Genomic DNA, 20,614 nt, shown 5'->3' on the forward strand with positions numbered 1-20,614 from the left:
GTGCTTTCATACCCCTGAGGAGGTAGAGAATCTAAGTCGTCACATGATGTGTCTTCATACCCCTGAGGAGGTAGAGAGTCTAAGTTTATTCATTTTTGATTTTTTTAATAATTTTTTTATTAATTTTTTTTAATAATTTTTTTAATAATTCATCTCTTTGTAATATAAGTGCTTCACATGATGTGCTTTCATACCCCTGAGGAGGTAGAGAATCTAAGTCGTCACATGATGTGCCTTCAAACCCCTGTGGAGGTAGAGAATTTTATTCATTTTTTGGTCCATTCTTTTGAAGCGGGATGGCGCCCTCTATAGGTCGTTTTTGGTATTCATTTTTTAATTTTTAATAATTCATTTTTTTGTAATATAGGTGTTTTCACATGATGTGCTTTCATACCCCTGAGGAGGTAGAGAATCTAAGTCGTCACATGATGTGTCTTCATACCCCTAAGGAGGTAGAGAGTCTAAGTTTATTCATTTTTGATTTTTTTAATAATTTTTTTATTCATTTTTTTTAATAATTATTTTAATAATTCATCTCTTTGTAATATAAGTGCTTCACATGATGTGCTTTCATACCCCTGAGGAGGTAGAGAATCTAAGTCGTCACATGATGTGCCTTCAAACCCCTGTGGAGGTAGAGAATTTTATTCATTTTTTGGTCCATTCTTTTGAAGCAGGATGGCGCCCTCTATAGGTCGTTTTTGGTATTCATTTTTTAATTTTTAATAATTAATTTTTTTTGTAATATAGGTGTTTTCACATGATGTGCTTTCATACCCCTGAGGAGGTAGAGAATCTAAGTCGTCACATGATGTGTCTTCATACCCCTGAGGAGGTAGAGAGTCTAAGTTTATTCATTTTAGATTTTTTTAATAATTTTTTTATAAATTTTTTTTAATATTTTTTTTAATAATTCATCTCTTTGTAATATAAGTGCTTCACATGATGTGCTTTCATACCCCTGAGGAGGTAGAGAATCTAAGTCGTCACATGATGTGCCTTCAAACCCCTGTGGAGGTAGAGAATTTTATTCATTTTTTGGTCCATTCTTTTGAAGCGGGATGGCGCCCTCTATAGGTCGTTTTTGGTATTCATTTTTAAATTTTTAATAATTCATTTTTTTGTAATATAGGTGTTTTCACATGATGTGCTTTCATACCCCTGAGGAGGTAGAGAATCTAAGTCGTCACATGATGTGTCTTCATACCCCTGAGGAGGTAGAGAGTCTAGGTTTATTCATTTTAGATTTTTTTAATAATTTTTTTATTAATTTTTTTTAATAATTTTTTTAATAATTCATCTCTTTGTAATATAAGTGCTTCACATGATGTGCTTTCATACCCCTGAGGAGGTAGAGAATCTAAGTCGTCACATGATGTGCCTTCAAACCCCTGAGGAGGTAGAGAGTCTAGGTTATTTATACTTAGATAGATAGGTAAATAGTTAGTTAAGGTCGGTTGTTTGTAGTTACATTGTTTTTGAATGGTTTCTGCTTTTCTACTCCTGTAGACCAGTTACGAGGAAGTTACACTCTAGACCAGGCTTAGGCTTAGGTTAGGGCTTTGGTTTTTGCGGGCGGCCACTCCCCAGTAGGTTAGTACTAGTTTGGTATAGAGTGGTCGGCGGCTGGGGGGGTGCACGGTCCTCATCCATTGCTTGGCTTCCTACTGGGTCTAGAGGCAGAAAAGAGAACCATTATGGGCTCAAGGGACCACTCCAGTTTCCAGATTTGTTTGTGCTGATGTTCACCCGTTCCCCTGAGGAGGTATGAGGGGTCACGTCGTAATCTAGTTTTTAACCTGATGTGCATCCATACCCCTGAGGAGGTAGAAGGGGGGCACATTTTAATCAAAGTTATTTATTTTGATTTTTAATATGATTTATTGATTTTCCAATAATTTTTTTAATAATTCATCACTTTGTAATATAAGTGTTGTACATGATGTGCTTTCATACCCCTGAGGAGGTAGAGAATCTAAGTCGTCACATGATGTGTCTTCATACCCCTGAGGAGGTAGAGAGTCTAAGTTTATTCATTTTTGATTTTTTTAATAATTTTTTTATTAATTTGTTTTAATAATTTTTTTAATAATTCATCTCTTTGTAATATAAGTGCTTCACATGATGTGCTTTCATACCCCTGAGGAGGTAGAGAATCTAAGTCGTCACATGATGTGCCTTCAAACCCCTGTGGAGGTAGATAATTGTATTCATTTTTTGGTCCATTCTTTTGAAGCGGGATGGCGCCCTCTATAGGTCGTTTTTGGTATTCATTTTTTAATTTTCAATAATAAATTTTTTTGTACTATAGGTGTTTTCACATGATGTGCTTTCATACCCCTGAGGAGGTAGATAATCTAAGTCGTCACATGATGTGTCTTCATACCCCTGAGGAGGTAGAGAGTCTAAGTTTATTCATTTTTGATTTTTTTAATAATTTTTTTATTAATAATTTTTTTTTTTTTTTTTTTTTTTTTTTTTTTAATATTTTTTTTAATAATTCATCTCTTTGTAATATAAGTGCTTCACATGATGTGCTTTCATACCCCTGAGGAGGTAGAGAATCTAAGTCGTCACATGATGTGCCTTCAAACCCCTGTGGAGGTAGAGAATTTAAGTTATTCATTTTTTATTCATTTTAATCTAAGTTTTTTTTTTTTTTTTTTTTTTTGATCTATTGTTTTTGGAAGGGATGGCGCCCTCTATTCGCCGTTTTTGGTACTGATTTTGATTTTTCTTTTTTTCTTTTTGATTTTTTTAATAATTTTTTTTATTAATAATTTTTTTAATAATTCATCACTTTGTAATATAAGTGTTGTACATGATGTGCTTTCATACCCCTGAGGAGGTAGGAGGGGGCACATTTTTTATCTAAGTTATTATTATTATTATTATTATTATTATTATTATTATTATTATTATTATTATTATTATTATTATTATTATTATTATTATTATTATTGTTATTGTTATTATTCTTGTTATTCTTTAAGGAAGGGAAGAGTGTCAATGTGGTATGGTCCTCATCCAGAGGATGTGGTGAGTCTGTGGTCCGCTTCTTCACCGGGCCGGCCCCCAAGTGGTTCAGGAGACACCCCGCCATTGTTGCTCTGGAGGGAGCCTGCATTGATGGTACAAGTTTGTGTTCTTAATGTATTGTTTTTTTTGGGATGATAGATGAATTCTTTGTAGCATGGTCGTGAAAGGTGTCTCCTCTGTAGTGTGATGGTGAGGGGTTAATCGTCTGTAGTGTTTGTAGTTATTTTTGAATTTCTTTCCTTTTTTTTCTTTTTGAATGGTAAAGGTTATAGTCTTTTAGTGTCAATTTACGAACAACTTCATCAGTAATGCACCCTGAGTCAACAGACGTTTCGGCCAGTAGTATACTTATATATATTTTTTGTATATATCCAAGTATACTGCATCATACGTCCTCTTCAGAGCAGGCCAATCCATTTAGGTTGATCAAACCTTGGATTGTTGTTCGTTTCATTTCAAATTAGTTGCTTTTATGGAGACGGGTTGTGATGTGGGGATGGATTTATTTATAGCTTTTTTGCATCTTCCTGTTAGAGGTCTATTAGTTAATCCTATCATTGATCCTAATTTAGTTAGTCCTGTGTAACCAAGTGGTCCTGTATGTAGTAATGTTGATCCATACAAGTATCAAAGGTCAATGTTAACCTATGTTTCAGGGTTGCCTGTTTTTGTCTGACTTAGAAGGTTTTGTAAGCCTTTCAAGTCAGAGAATTTTGAGGCAGCTTGGTCTATTTTATAAGTAATTTTGAGGATTGCACATTTAATTTCTTAGTTGGGAGGTGCTGATCCGTGTGAGTAAGCGAGATTTGTTCCTACAGATAGTATTTTTTTCTTTTTTTTGAAAGATTTAGGCCTAATGCAGGCTGATCTAAGTGGTTTCAATTGTAGGATATGATGTGTTTCTGGTTCTAATAGGATATAGTTTGGAAATACGTGTGGGTGCGGTTATGTACTGAGTATGTTTAGGCTGTGGAGTGCCCTTAAAAGATGGTTAGATATATTACCTGAGTATAGCGAGGTAGGGAGGCCTTCATATACGCCTTCCCTTGCTTGAAGAGCCCAACAGGGGCTTGAATCCTCTTCTCGTATCAGAAAGGCCTTGCAGTCAGGTTTTAGAAATTACAGTGTTCATTTTCTCTCATCATTCGAGTCGGGAGACTCAGGGTATTAACCGCTGTTTGTCCCGGCTGTAATGATAGAATTACCACTGTAAACCTGTCTGCATAAGACCAGTCTTCCACGCTGTGGGCCGCTGTGCATTTGTTCCCAAGCCAAGGTCAAGCCCTGTTACTGGGTTCAAGGTACAGTTCCCCCTCCCCCCATTTTTACTCAGAGTCTGGATGTGGTTGAGTGGAGATGTCGTCCATCTGAAGTTCCACCGCTTGTGGTTTAGGATATGCTGTCTGATCTTGCTTTAAATAGTCTTAGGTTCCGCCCCCAGGTGGCTTTTGCAGGGATGTGTAAAGCCCCAGTGAGTCAGTGTTCTTATTGGTCTAGTTGGATTTGTGTCCGTGTGTCTCCAGGCTTAGGTTTGGAGGTGTGTGGTCCCCTGTGGTGTTGTGTGTGTGAGGGGACCTGTCTCGGTTCCTGGCTGTCTGAGGGGGCTCCGTGGGGTGTCTGGGGGGGGGGTTTGTATGCAATTTTTGTCCCAAGCTGGTGGGAGGGGACCTCGGGTGTCACCCCAGGTTCTAGGTGTTGTGTGCTCAGGGGGGGGGGGGGGGGGGGGGTTTAGGATTTAGTTATGCCTTACAGTTTAAGCTTCAGACGTCCCGACGCCTCCTAACGTCAGCCGTCTACAACTTAGTTGTGTGTTGTGCTGAGGTCCAGGGTCAAGGTCATAGCCAAGCCCAGTTGCTGTCTGTAGTGTGGTAGTGAAAAGTTAACCTTCTATTAGTGTGATAGTGAGAGGGTTTAACTGTTTATAGTGTGATAGTGAGAGGGTTAACCGTCTGTAGTGTGGTAGTGAGAGGTTAACCGTCTGCAGTGTGGTAGTGAAAGGTTAGCCTTCTATAGTGTGGAAGTGAAAGGGTTAACCGTCTGTAGTGTGATAGTGAAAAGGTTAACTGTCTATAGTGTGGTAGTGAAAGGTTAACTGTCTGTAGTATGATAGTGACAGATTAGCCTTCTGTAGTATGGTAGTGAAAGGTTAGCCTTCTATAGTGTGATAATGAAAGGGTTAACCGTCTGTAGTGTGATAGTGAAAAGGTTAACTGTCTGTAGTGTGGTAGTGAAAGGTTAACTATCTGTAGTATGATAGTGACAGATTAACCTTCTGTAGTGTGGTAGTGAAGGTTAACCTTCTATAGTGTGATAGTGAAAGGGTTAACCTTCTGTAGTGTGGTAGTGAAAGGGTTAACTGTTTATAGTGTGGTAGTGAAAGTTTAAATGTCTGTAGTATGATAGTGACAGATTAACCTTCTGTAGTGTGGTAGTGGAAGGGTTAACCTCCTATAGTGTGATAGTGGAAGGTTAACCTTCTGTAGTGTGGTAGTGAAGGTTTAGCCTTCTCTGGTGTTGAGGCAGATAACTTCATGATTCAAGATCCTGTGTTTACATTCTATCATGTAATGTCTCTTGTGTAGTGAAAGGTTAGCCTTCTATAGTGTGGTAGTGAGAGGGTTTAACTGTCTATAGTGTGATAGTGAGAGGGTTGACCGTCTGTAGTGTGGTAGTGAAAGGTTAACCTTCTATAGTGTGGAAGTGAAAGGGTTAACCGTCTGTAGTGTGATAGTGAAAAGGTTAACTGTCTATAGTGTGGTAGTGAAAGGTTAACTGTCTGTAGTATGATAGTGACAGATTAACCTTCTGTAGTGTGGTAGTGAAAGGTTATCCTTCTGTGGTGTGATAGTGAAAGGGTTAACCTTGATTATTTAGCTTTGCCTTTAAGGTTAAGCTTTAGACGTCAAGTTGGTTAAGTTTAGTGCTCTGGTTAGGGTCTGGTTAAGGTTAGGCATTGTTTCGGAGTTGGTTAAGGTTAGAGTTTGTCTTAGAGAATGGCAATATTCTTTCTATGGTTAAGGTTAAGGTTAGGCATGGTTAAGGTTAAGGTTAGGCATTGTTTCGGAGTTGGTTAAGGTTAGAGTTTGTCTTAGGGAGTGGCAATATTCTTTCTATGGTTAAGGTTAAGGTTAGGCATGGTTGAGGTTAAGGTTAAGGTTAGGCATGGTTAAGGTTAAGGTTAGGGTTAGGCATCATTCATCACTTTGTAATATAAGTGTTGTACATGATGTGCTTTCATACCCCTGAGGAGGTAGAGAATTAAAGTCGTCACATGGTGTGTCTTCCTATCCCTGAGGAGATAGATAATTTAAGTTATTAATTTTTGATTTTTTTAATAATTTTTTTATTAATAATTTTTTTTAAATAATTCATCACTTTGTAATATAAGTGTTGTACATGATGTGCTTTCATACCCCTGAGGAGGTAGAGAATCTAAGTCGTCACATGATGTGTCTTCATACCCCTGAGGAGGTAGAGAGTCTAGGTTATTTATACTTAGATAGATAGGTAAATAGTTAGTTAAGGTCGGTTGTTTGTAGTTACATTGTTTTTGAATGGTTTCTGCTTTTCTACTCCTGTAGACCAGTTACGAGGAAGTTACACTCTAGACCAGGCTTAGGCTTAGGTTAGGGCTTTGGTTTTTGCGGGCGGCCACTCCCCAGTAGGTTAGTACTAGTTTGGTATAGAGTGGTCGGCGGCTGGGGGGGTGCACGGTCCTCATCCATTGCTTGGCTTCCTACTGGGTCTAGAGGCAGAAAAGAGAACCATTATGGGCTCAAGGGACCACTCCAGTTTCCAGATTTGTTTGTGCTGATGTTCACCCGTTCCCCTGAGGAGGTATGAGGGGTCACGTCGTAATCTAGTTTTTAACCTGATGTGCATCCATACCCCTGAGGAGGTAGAAGCGGGGCACATTTTAATCAAAGTTATTTATTTTGATTTTTAATATGATTTATTGATTTTCCAATAATTTTTTTAATAATTCATCACTTTGTAATATAAGTGTTGTACATGATGTGCTTTCATACCCCTGAGGAGGTAGAGCATCTAAGTCGTCACATGATGTGTCTTCATACCCCTGAGGAGGTAGAGAGTCTAAGTTTATTCATTTTTGATTTTTTTAAATAATTTTTTTATTAATTTTTTTTAATAATTTTTTTAATAATTCATCTCTTTGTAATATAAGTGCTTCACATGATGTGCTTTCATACCCCTGAGGAGGTAGAGAATCTAAGTCGTCACATGATGTGCCTTCAAACCCCTGTGGAGGTAGAGAATTTTATTCATTTTTTGGTCCATTCTTTTGAAGCGGGATGGCGCCCTCTATAGGTCGTTTTTGGTATTCATGTTTTAATTTTTAATAATTCATTTTTTTGTAATATAGGTGTTTTCACATGATGTGCTTTCATACCCCTGAGGAGGTAGAGAATCTAAGTCGTCACATGATGTGTCTTCATACCCCTAAGGAGGTAGAGAGTCTAAGTTTATTCATTTTTGATTTTTTTAATAATTTTTTTATTCATTTTTTTTAATAATTATTTTAATAATTCATCTCTTTGTAATATAAGTGCTTCACATGATGTGCTTTCATACCCCTGAGGAGGTAGAGAATCTAAGTCGTCACATGATGTGCCTTCAAACCCCTGTGGAGGTAGAGAATTTTATTCATTTTTTGGTCCATTCTTTTGAAGCGGGATGGCGCCCTCTATAGGTCGTTTTTGGTATTCATTTTTTAATTTTTAATAATTCATTTTTTTGTAATATAGGTGTTTTCACATGATGTGCTTTCATACCCCTGAGGAGGTAGAGAATCTAAGTCGTCACATGATGTGTCTTCATACCCCTGAGGAGGTAGAGAGTCTAAGTTTATTCATTTTTGATTTTTTTAATAATTTTTTTATTAATTTTTTTTAATAATTTTTTTAATAATTCATCTCTTTGTAATATAAGTGCTTCACATGATGTGCTTTCATACCCCTGAGGAGGTAGAGAATCTAAGTCGTCACATGATGTGCCTTCAAACCCCTGTGGAGGTAGAGAATTTTATTCATTTTTTGGTCCATTCTTTTGAAGCGGGATGGCGCCCTCTATAGGTCGTTTTTGGTATTCATTTTTTAATTTTTAATAATTCATTTTTTTGTAATATAGGTGTTTTCACATGATGTGCTTTCATACCCCTGAGGAGGTAGAGAATCTAAGTCGTCACATGATGTGTCTTCATACCCCTAAGGAGGTAGAGAGTCTAAGTTTATTCATTTTTGATTTTTTTAATAATTTTTTTATTCATTTTTTTTAATAATTATTTTAATAATTCATCTCTTTGTAATATAAGTGCTTCACATGATGTGCTTTCATACCCCTGAGGAGGTAGAGAATCTAAGTCGTCACATGATGTGCCTTCAAACCCCTGTGGAGGTAGAGAATTTTATTCATTTTTTGGTCCATTCTTTTGAAGCAGGATGGCGCCCTCTATAGGTCGTTTTTGGTATTCATTTTTTAATTTTTAATAATTAATTTTTTTTGTAATATAGGTGTTTTCACATGATGTGCTTTCATACCCCTGAGGAGGTAGAGAATCTAAGTCGTCACATGATGTGTCTTCATACCCCTGAGGAGGTAGAGAGTCTAAGTTTATTCATTTTAGATTTTTTTAATAATTTTTTTATAAATTTTTTTTAATATTTTTTTTAATAATTCATCTCTTTGTAATATAAGTGCTTCACATGATGTGCTTTCATACCCCTGAGGAGGTAGAGAATCTAAGTCGTCACATGATGTGCCTTCAAACCCCTGTGGAGGTAGAGAATTTTATTCATTTTTTGGTCCATTCTTTTGAAGCGGGATGGCGCCCTCTATAGGTCGTTTTTGGTATTCATTTTTAAATTTTTAATAATTCATTTTTTTGTAATATAGGTGTTTTCACATGATGTGCTTTCATACCCCTGAGGAGGTAGAGAATCTAAGTCGTCACATGATGTGTCTTCATACCCCTGAGGAGGTAGAGAGTCTAGGTTTATTCATTTTAGATTTTTTTAATAATTTTTTTATTAATTTTTTTTAATAATTTTTTTAATAATTCATCTCTTTGTAATATAAGTGCTTCACATGATGTGCTTTCATACCCCTGAGGAGGTAGAGAATCTAAGTCGTCACATGATGTGCCTTCAAACCCCTGAGGAGGTAGAGAGTCTAGGTTATTTATACTTAGATAGATAGGTAAATAGTTAGTTAAGGTCGGTTGTTTGTAGTTACATTGTTTTTGAATGGTTTCTGCTTTTCTACTCCTGTAGACCAGTTACGAGGAAGTTACACTCTAGACCAGGCTTAGGCTTAGGTTAGGGCTTTGGTTTTTGCGGGCGGCCACTCCCCAGTAGGTTAGTACTAGTTTGGTATAGAGTGGTCGGCGGCTGGGGGGGTGCACGGTCCTCATCCATTGCTTGGCTTCCTACTGGGTCTAGAGGCAGAAAAGAGAACCATTATGGGCTCAAGGGACCACTCCAGTTTCCAGATTTGTTTGTGCTGATGTTCACCCGTTCCCCTGAGGAGGTATGAGGGGTCACGTCGTAATCTAGTTTTTAACCTGATGTGCATCCATACCCCTGAGGAGGTAGAAGGGGGGCACATTTTAATCAAAGTTATTTATTTTGATTTTTAATATGATTTATTGATTTTCCAATAATTTTTTTAATAATTCATCACTTTGTAATATAAGTGTTGTACATGATGTGCTTTCATACCCCTGAGGAGGTAGAGAATCTAAGTCGTCACATGATGTGTCTTCATACCCCTGAGGAGGTAGAGAGTCTAAGTTTATTCATTTTTGATTTTTTTAATAATTTTTTTATTAATTTGTTTTAATAATTTTTTTAATAATTCATCTCTTTGTAATATAAGTGCTTCACATGATGTGCTTTCATACCCCTGAGGAGGTAGAGAATCTAAGTCGTCACATGATGTGCCTTCAAACCCCTGTGGAGGTAGAGAATTGTATTCATTTTTTGGTCCATTCTTTTGAAGCGGGATGGCGCCCTCTATAGGTCGTTTTTGGTATTCATTTTTTAATTTTCAATAATAAATTTTTTTGTACTATAGGTGTTTTCACATGATGTGCTTTCATACCCCTGAGGAGGTAGATAATCTAAGTCGTCACATGATGTGTCTTCATACCCCTGAGGAGGTAGAGAGTCTAAGTTTATTCATTTTTGATTTTTTTAATAATTTTTTTATTAATAATTTTTTTTTTTTTTTTTTTTTTTTTTTTTTTAATATTTTTTTTAATAATTCATCTCTTTGTAATATAAGTGCTTCACATGATGTGCTTTCATACCCCTGAGGAGGTAGAGAATCTAAGTCGTCACATGATGTGCCTTCAAACCCCTGTGGAGGTAGAGAATTTAAGTTATTCATTTTTTATTCATTTTAATCTAAGTTTTTTTTTTTTTTTTTTTTTTGATCTATTGTTTTTGGAAGGGATGGCGCCCTCTATTCGCCGTTTTTGGTACTGATTTTGATTTTTCTTTTTTTCTTTTTGATTTTTTTAATAATTTTTTTTATTAATAATTTTTTTAATAATTCATCACTTTGTAATATAAGTGTTGTACATGATGTGCTTTCATACCCCTGAGGAGGTAGGAGGGGGCACATTTTTTATCTAAGTTATTATTATTATTATTATTATTATTATTATTATTATTATTATTATTATTATTATTATTATTATTATTATTATTATTATTATTATTATTATTGTTATTGTTATTATTCTTGTTATTCTTTAAGGAAGGGAAGAGTGTCAATGTGGTATGGTCCTCATCCAGAGGATGTGGTGAGTCTGTGGTCCGCTTCTTCACCGGGCCGGCCCCCAAGTGGTTCAGGAGACACCCCGCCATTGTTGCTCTGGAGGGAGCCTGCATTGATGGTACAAGTTTGTGTTCTTAATGTATTGTTTTTTTTGGGATGATAGATGAATTCTTTGTAGCATGGTCGTGAAAGGTGTCTCCTCTGTAGTGTGATGGTGAGGGGTTAATCGTCTGTAGTGTTTGTAGTTATTTTTGAATTTCTTTCCTTTTTTTTCTTTTTGAATGGTAAAGGTTATAGTCTTTTAGTGTCAATTTACGAACAACTTCATCAGTAATGCACCCTGAGTCAACAGACGTTTCGGCCAGTAGTATACTTATATATATTTTTTGTATATATCCAAGTATACTGCATCATACGTCCTCTTCAGAGCAGGCCAATCCATTTAGGTTGATCAAACCTTGGATTGTTGTTCGTTTCATTTCAAATTAGTTGCTTTTATGGAGACGGGTTGTGATGTGGGGATGGATTTATTTATAGCTTTTTTGCATCTTCCTGTTAGAGGTCTATTAGTTAATCCTATCATTGATCCTAATTTAGTTAGTCCTGTGTAACCAAGTGGTCCTGTATGTAGTAATGTTGATCCATACAAGTATCAAAGGTCAATGTTAACCTATGTTTCAGGGTTGCCTGTTTTTGTCTGACTTAGAAGGTTTTGTAAGCCTTTCAAGTCAGAGAATTTTGAGGCAGCTTGGTCTATTTTATAAGTAATTTTGAGGATTGCACATTTAATTTCTTAGTTGGGAGGTGCTGATCCGTGTGAGTAAGCGAGATTTGTTCCTACAGATAGTATTTTTTTCTTTTTTTTGAAAGATTTAGGCCTAATGCAGGCTGATCTAAGTGGTTTCAATTGTAGGATATGATGTGTTTCTGGTTCTAATAGGATATAGTTTGGAAATACGTGTGGGTGCGGTTATGTACTGAGTATGTTTAGGCTGTGGAGTGCCCTTAAAAGATGGTTAGATATATTACCTGAGTATAGCGAGGTAGGGAGGCCTTCATATACGCCTTCCCTTGCTTGAAGAGCCCAACAGGGGCTTGAATCCTCTTCTCGTATCAGAAAGGCCTTGCAGTCAGGTTTTAGAAATTACAGTGTTCATTTTCTCTCATCATTCGAGTCGGGAGACTCAGGGTATTAACCGCTGTTTGTCCCGGCTGTAATGATAGAATTACCACTGTAAACCTGTCTGCATAAGACCAGTCTTCCACGCTGTGGGCCGCTGTGCATTTGTTCCCAAGCCAAGGTCAAGCCCTGTTACTGGGTTCAAGGTACAGTTCCCCCTCCCCCCATTTTTACTCAGAGTCTGGATGTGGTTGAGTGGAGATGTCGTCCATCTGAAGTTCCACCGCTTGTGGTTTAGGATATGCTGTCTGATCTTGCTTTAAATAGTCTTAGGTTCCGCCCCCAGGTGGCTTTTGCAGGGATGTGTAAAGCCCCAGTGAGTCAGTGTTCTTATTGGTCTAGTTGGATTTGTGTCCGTGTGTCTCCAGGCTTAGGTTTGGAGGTGTGTGGTCCCCTGTGGTGTTGTGTGTGTGAGGGGACCTGTCTCGGTTCCTGGCTGTCTGAGGGGGCTCCGTGGGGTGTCTGGGGGGGGGGTTTGTATGCAATTTTTGTCCCAAGCTGGTGGGAGGGGACCTCGGGTGTCACCCCAGGTTCTAGGTGTTGTGTGCTCAGGGGGGGGGGGGGGGGGTTTAGGATTTAGTTATGCCTTACAGTTTAAGCTTCAGACGTCCCGACGCCTCCTAACGTCAGCCGTCTACAACTTAGTTGTGTGTTGTGCTGAGGTCCAGGGTCAAGGTCATAGCCAAGCCCAGTTGCTGTCTGTAGTGTGGTAGTGAAAAGTTAACCTTCTATTAGTGTGATAGTGAGAGGGTTTAACTGTTTATAGTGTGATAGTGAGAGGGTTAACCGTCTGTAGTGTGGTAGTGAGAGGTTAACCGTCTGCAGTGTGGTAGTGAAAGGTTAGCCTTCTATAGTGTGGAAGTGAAAGGGTTAACCGTCTGTAGTGTGATAGTGAAAAGGTTAACTGTCTATAGTGTGGTAGTGAAAGGTTAACTGTCTGTAGTATGATAGTGACAGATTAGCCTTCTGTAGTATGGTAGTGAAAGGTTAGCCTTCTATAGTGTGATAATGAAAGGGTTAACCGTCTGTAGTGTGATAGTGAAAAGGTTAACTGTCTGTAGTGTGGTAGTGAAAGGTTAACTATCTGTAGTATGATAGTGACAGATTAACCTTCTGTAGTGTGGTAGTGAAGGTTAACCTTCTATAGTGTGATAGTGAAAGGGTTAACCTTCTGTAGTGTGGTAGTGAAAGGGTTAACTGTTTATAGTGTGGTAGTGAAAGTTTAAATGTCTGTAGTATGATAGTGACAGATTAACCTTCTGTAGTGTGGTAGTGGAAGGGTTAACCTCCTATAGTGTGATAGTGGAAGGTTAACCTTCTGTAGTGTGGTAGTGAAGGTTTAGCCTTCTCTGGTGTTGAGGCAGATAACTTCATGATTCAAGATCCTGTGTTTACATTCTATCATGTAATGTCTCTTGTGTAGTGAAAGGTTAGCCTTCTATAGTGTGGTAGTGAGAGGGTTTAACTGTCTATAGTGTGATAGTGAGAGGGTTGACCGTCTGTAGTGTGGTAGTGAAAGGTTAACCTTCTATAGTGTGGAAGTGAAAGGGTTAACCGTCTGTAGTGTGATAGTGAAAAGGTTAACTGTCTATAGTGTGGTAGTGAAAGGTTAACTGTCTGTAGTATGATAGTGACAGATTAACCTTCTGTAGTGTGGTAGTGAAAGGTTATCCTTCTGTGGTGTGATAGTGAAAGGGTTAACCTTGATTATTTAGCTTTGCCTTTAAGGTTAAGCTTTAGACGTCAAGTTGGTTAAGTTTAGTGCTCTGGTTAGGGTCTGGTTAAGGTTAGGCATTGTTTCGGAGTTGGTTAAGGTTAGAGTTTGTCTTAGAGAATGGCAATATTCTTTCTATGGTTAAGGTTAAGGTTAGGCATGGTTAAGGTTAAGGTTAGGCATTGTTTCGGAGTTGGTTAAGGTTAGAGTTTGTCTTAGGGAGTGGCAATATTCTTTCTATGGTTAAGGTTAAGGTTAGGCATGGTTGAGGTTAAGGTTAAGGTTAGGCATGGTTAAGGTTAAGGTTAGGGTTAGGCATCATTCATCACTTTGTAATATAAGTGTTGTACATGATGTGCTTTCATACCCCTGAGGAGGTAGAGAATTAAAGTCGTCACATGGTGTGTCTTCCTATCCCTGAGGAGATAGATAATTTAAGTTATTAATTTTTGATTTTTTTAATAATTTTTTTATTAATAATTTTTTTTAAATAATTCATCACTTTGTAATATAAGTGTTGTACATGATGTGCTTTCATACCCCTGAGGAGGTAGAGAATCTAAGTCGTCACATGATGTGTCTTCATACCCCTGAGGAGGTAGAGAGTCTAGGTTATTTATACTTAGATAGATAGGTAAATAGTTAGTTAAGGTCGGTTGTTTGTAGTTACATTGTTTTTGAATGGTTTCTGCTTTTCTACTCCTGTAGACCAGTTACGAGGAAGTTACACTCTAGACCAGGCTTAGGCTTAGGTTAGGGCTTTGGTTTTTGCGGGCGGCCACTCCCCAGTAGGTTAGTACTAGTTTGGTATAGAGTGGTCGGCGGCTGGGGGGGTGCACGGTCCTCATCCATTGCTTGGCTTCCTACTGGGTCTAGAGGCAGAAAAGAGAACCATTATGGGCTCAAGGGACCACTCCAGTTTCCAGATTTGTTTGTGCTGATGTTCACCCGTTCCCCTGAGGAGGTATGAGGGGTCACGTCGTAATCTAGTTTTTAACCTGATGTGCATCCATACCCCTGAGGAGGTAGAAGCGGGGCACATTTTAATCAAAGTTATTTATTTTGATTTTTAATATGATTTATTGATTTTCCAATAATTTTTTTAATAATTCATCACTTTGTAATATAAGTGTTGTACATGATGTGCTTTCATACCCCTGAGGAGGTAGAGCATCTAAGTCGTCACATGATGTGTCTTCATACCCCTGAGGAGGTAGAGAGTCTAAGTTTATTCATTTTTGATTTTTTTAAATAATTTTTTTATTAATTTTTTTTAATAATTTTTTTAATAATTCATCTCTTTGTAATATAAGTGCTTCACATGATGTGCTTTCATACCCCTGAGGAGGTAGAGAATCTAAGTCGTCACATGATGTGCCTTCAAACCCCTGTGGAGGTAGAGAATTTTATTCATTTTTTGGTCCATTCTTTTGAAGCGGGATGGCGCCCTCTATAGGTCGTTTTTGGTATTCATGTTTTAATTTTTAATAATTCATTTTTTTGTAATATAGGTGTTTTCACATGATGTGCTTTCATACCCCTGAGGAGGTAGAGAATCTAAGTCGTCACATGATGTGTCTTCATACCCCTAAGGAGGTAGAGAGTCTAAGTTTATTCATTTTTGATTTTTTTAATAATTTTTTTATTCATTTTTTTTAATAATTATTTTAATAATTCATCTCTTTGTAATATAAGTGCTTCACATGATGTGCTTTCATACCCCTGAGGAGGTAGAGAATCTAAGTCGTCACATGATGTGCCTTCAAACCCCTGTGGAGGTAGAGAATTTTATTCATTTTTTGGTCCATTCTTTTGAAGCGGGATGGCGCCCTCTATAGGTCGTTTTTGGTATTAATTTTTTAATTTTTAATAATTCATTTTTTTGTAATATAGGTGTTTTCACATGATGTGCTTTCATACCCCTGAGGAGGTAGAGAATCTAAGTCGTCACATGATGTGTCTTCATACCCCTGAGGAGGTAGAGAGTCTAAGTTTATTCATTTTTGATTTTTTTAATAATTTTTTTATTAATTTTTTTTAATAATTTTTTTAATAATTCATCTCTTTGTAATATAAGTGCTTCACATGATGTGCTTTCATACCCCTGAGGAGGTAGAGAATCTAAGTCGTCACATGATGTGCCTTCAAACCCCTGTGGAGGTAGAGAATTTTATTCATTTTTTGGTCCATTCTTTTGAAGCGGGATGGCGCCCTCTATAGGTCGTTTTTGGTATTCATTTTTTAATTTTTAATAATTCATTTTTTTGTAATATAGGTGTTTTCACATGATGTGCTTTCATACCCCTGAGGAGGTAGAGAATCTAAGTCGTCACATGATGTGTCTTCATACCCCTAAGGAGGTAGAGAGTCTAAGTTTATTCATTTTTGATTTTTTTAATAATTTTTTTATTCATTTTTTTTAATAATTATTTTAATAATTCATCTCTTTGTAATATAAGTGCTTCACATGATGTGCTTTCATACCCCTGAGGAGGTAGAGAATCTAAGTCGTCACATGATGTGCCTTCAAACCCCTGTGGAGGTAGAGAATTTTATTCATTTTTTGGTCCATTCTTTTGAAGCAGGATGGCGCCCTCTATAGGTCGTTTTTGGTATTCATTTTTTAATTTTTAATAATTAATTTTTTTTGTAATATAGGTGTTTTCACATGATGTGCTTTCATACCCCTGAGGAGGTAGAGAATCTAAGTCGTCACATGATGTGTCTTCATACCCCTGAGGAGGTAGAGAGTCTAAGTTTATTCATTTTAGATTTTTTTAATAATTTTTTTATAAATTTTTTTTAATATTTTTTTTAATAATTCATCTCTTTGTAATATAAGTGCTTCACATGATGTGCTTTCATACCCCTGAGGAGGTAGAGAATCTAAGTCGTCACATGATGTGCCTTCAAACCCCTGTGGAGGTAGAGAATTTTATTCATTTTTTGGTCCATTCTTTTGAAGCGGGATGGCGCCCTCTATAGGTCGTTTTTGGTATTCATTTTTAAATTTTTAATAATTCATTTTTTTGTAATATAGGTGTTTTCACATGATGTGCTTTCATACCCCTGAGGAGGTAGAGAATCTAAGTCGTCACATGATGTGTCTTCATACCCCTGAGGAGGTAGAGAGTCTAGGTTTATTCATTTTAGATTTTTTTAATAATTTTTTTATTAATTTTTTTTAATAATTTTTTTAATAATTCATCTCTTTGTAATATAAGTGCTTCACATGATGTGCTTTCATACCCCTGAGGAGGTAGAGAATCTAAGTCGTCACATGATGTGCCTTCAAACCCCTGAGGAGGTAGAGAGTCTAGGTTATTTATACTTAGATAGATAGGTAAATAGTTAGTTAAGGTCGGTTGTTTGTAGTTACATTGTTTTTGAATGGTTTCTGCTTTTCTACTCCTGTAGACCAGTTACGAGGAAGTTACACTCTAGACCAGGCTTAGGCTTAGGTTAGGGCTTTGGTTTTTGCGGGCGGCCACTCCCCAGTAGGTTAGTACTAGTTTGGTATAGAGTGGTCGGCGGCTGGGGGGGTGCACGGTCCTCATCCATTGCTTGGCTTCCTACTGGGTCTAGAGGCAGAAAAGAGAACCATTATGGGCTCAAGGGACCACTCCAGTTTCCAGATTTGTTTGTGCTGATGTTCACCCGTTCCCCTGAGGAGGTATGAGGGGTCACGTCGTAATCTAGTTTTTAACCTGATGTGCATCCATACCCCTGAGGAGGTAGAAGGGGGGCACATTTTAATCAAAGTTATTTATTTTGATTTTTAATATGATTTATTGATTTTCCAATAATTTTTTTAATAATTCATCACTTTGTAATATAAGTGTTGTACATGATGTGCTTTCATACCCCTGAGGAGGTAGAGAATCTAAGTCGTCACATGATGTGTCTTCATACCCCTGAGGAGGTAGAGAGTCTAAGTTTATTCATTTTTGATTTTTTTAATAATTTTTTTATTAATTTGTTTTAATAATTTTTTTAATAATTCATCTCTTTGTAATATAAGTGCTTCACATGATGTGCTTTCATACCCCTGAGGAGGTAGAGAATCTAAGTCGTCACATGATGTGCCTTCAAACCCCTGTGGAGGTAGAGAATTGTATTCATTTTTTGGTCCATTCTTTTGAAGCGGGATGGCGCCCTCTATAGGTCGTTTTTGGTATTCATTTTTTAATTTTCAATAATAAATTTTTTTGTACTATAGGTGTTTTCACATGATGTGCTTTCATACCCCTGAGGAGGTAGATAATCTAAGTCGTCACATGATGTGTCTTCATACCCCTGAGGAGGTAGAGAGTCTAAGTTTATTCATTTTTGATTTTTTTAATAATTTTTTTATTAATAATTTTTTTTTTTTTTTTTTTTTTTTTTAATAATTCATCTCTTTGTAATATAAGTGCTTCACATGATGTGCTTTCATACCCCTGAGGAGGTAGAGAATCTAAGTCGTCACATGATGTGCCTTCAAACCCCTGTGGAGGTAGAGAATTTAAGTTATTCATTTTTTATTCATTTTAATCTAAGTTTTTTTTTTTTTTTTTTTTTTTGATCTATTGTTTTTGGAAGGGATGGCGCCCTCTATTGGCCGTTTTTGGTACTGATTTTGATTTTTCTTTTTTTCTTTTTGATTTTTTTAATAATTTTTTTTATTAATATTTTTTTTAATAATTCATCACTTTGTAATATAAGTGTTGTACATGATGTGCTTTCATACCCCTGAGGAGGTAGGAGGGGGCACATTTTTTATCTAAGTTATTATTATTATTATTATTATTATTATTATTATTATTATTATTATTATTATTATTATTATTATTATTATTATTATTATTATTATTATTATTATTGTTATTGTTATTATTCTTGTTATTCTTTAAGGAAGGGAAGAGTGTCAATGTGGTATGGTCCTCATCCAGAGGATGTGGTGAGTCTGTGGTCCGCTTCTTCACCGGGCCGGCCCCCAAGTGGTTCAGGAGACACCCCGCCATTGTTGCTCTGGAGGGAGCCTGCATTGATGGTACAAGTTTGTGTTCTTAATGTATTGTTTTTTTTGGGATGATAGATGAATTCTTTGTAGCATGGTCGTGAAAGGTGTCTCCTCTGTAGTGTGATGGTGAGGGGTTAATCGTCTGTAGTGTTTGTAGTTATTTTTGAATTTCTTTCCTTTTTTTTCTTTTTGAATGGTAAAGGTTATAGTCTTTTAGTGTCAATTTACGAACAACTTCATCAGTAATGCACCCTGAGTCAACAGACGTTTCGGCCAGTAGTATACTTATATATATTTTTTGTATATATCCAAGTATACTGCATCATACGTCCTCTTCAGAGCAGGCCAATCCATTTAGGTTGATCAAACCTTGGATTGTTGTTCGTTTCATTTCAAATTAGTTGCTTTTATGGAGACGGGTTGTGATGTGGGGATGGATTTATTTATAGCTTTTTTGCATCTTCCTGTTAGAGGTCTATTAGTTAATCCTATCATTGATCCTAATTTAGTTAGTCCTGTGTAACCAAGTGGTCCTGTATGTAGTAATGTTGATCCATACAAGTATCAAAGGTCAATGTTAACCTATGTTTCAGGGTTGCCTGTTTTTGTCTGACTTAGAAGGTTTTGTAAGCCTTTCAAGTCAGAGAATTTTGAGGCAGCTTGGTCTATTTTATAAGTAATTTTGAGGATTGCACATTTAATTTCTTAGTTGGGAGGTGCTGATCCGTGTGAGTAAGCGAGATTTGTTCCTACAGATAGTATTTTTTTCTTTTTTTTGAAAGATTTAGGCCTAATGCAGGCTGATCTAAGTGGTTTCAATTGTAGGATATGATGTGTTTCTGGTTCTAATAGGATATAGTTTGGAAATACGTGTGGGTGCGGTTATGTACTGAGTATGTTTAGGCTGTGGAGTGCCCTTAAAAGATGGTTAGATATATTACCTGAGTATAGCGAGGTAGGGAGGCCTTCATATACGCCTTCCCTTGCTTGAAGAGCCCAACAGGGGCTTGAATCCTCTTCTCGTATCAGAAAGGCCTTGCAGTCAGGTTTTAGAAATTACAGTGTTCATTTTCTCTCATCATTCGAGTCGGGAGACTCAGGGTATTAACCGCTGTTTGTCCCGGCTGTAATGATAGAATTACCACTGTAAACCTGTCTGCATAAGACCAGTCTTCCACGCTGTGGGCCGCTGTGCATTTGTTCCCAAGCCAAGGTCAAGCCCTGTTACTGGGTTCAAGGTACAGTTCCCCCTCCCCCCATTTTTACTCAGAGTCTGGATGTGGTTGAGTGGAGATGTCGTCCATCTGAAGTTCCACCGCTTGTGGTTTAGGATATGCTGTCTGATCTTGCTTTAAATAGTCTTAGGTTCCGCCCCCAGGTGGCTTTTGCAGGGATGTGTAAAGCCCCAGTGAGTCAGTGTTCTTATTGGTCTAGTTGGATTTGTGTCCGTGTGTCTCCAGGCTTAGGTTTGGAGGTGTGTGGTCCCCTGTGGTGTTGTGTGTGTGAGGGGACCTGTCTCGGTTCCTGGCTGTCTGAGGGGGCTCCGTGGGGTGTCTGGGGGGGGGGTTTGTATGCAATTTTTGTCCCAAGCTGGTGGGAGGGGACCTCGGGTGTCACCCCAGGTTCTAGGTGTTGTGTGCTCAGGGGGGGGGGGGGGGGGGGTTTAGGATTTAGTTATGCCTTACAGTTTAAGCTTCAGACGTCCCGACGCCTCCTAACGTCAGCCGTCTACAACTTAGTTGTGTGTTGTGCTGAGGTCCAGGGTCAAGGTCATAGCCAAGCCCAGTTGCTGTCTGTAGTGTGGTAGTGAAAAGTTAACCTTCTATTAGTGTGATAGTGAGAGGGTTTAACTGTTTATAGTGTGATAGTGAGAGGGTTA

Source organism: Notolepis coatsorum, assembly GCF_963971535.1.
Source record: "Notolepis coatsorum genome assembly, chromosome: 7".
Lineage (NCBI taxonomy): Eukaryota > Metazoa > Chordata > Actinopteri > Aulopiformes > Paralepididae > Notolepis > Notolepis coatsorum.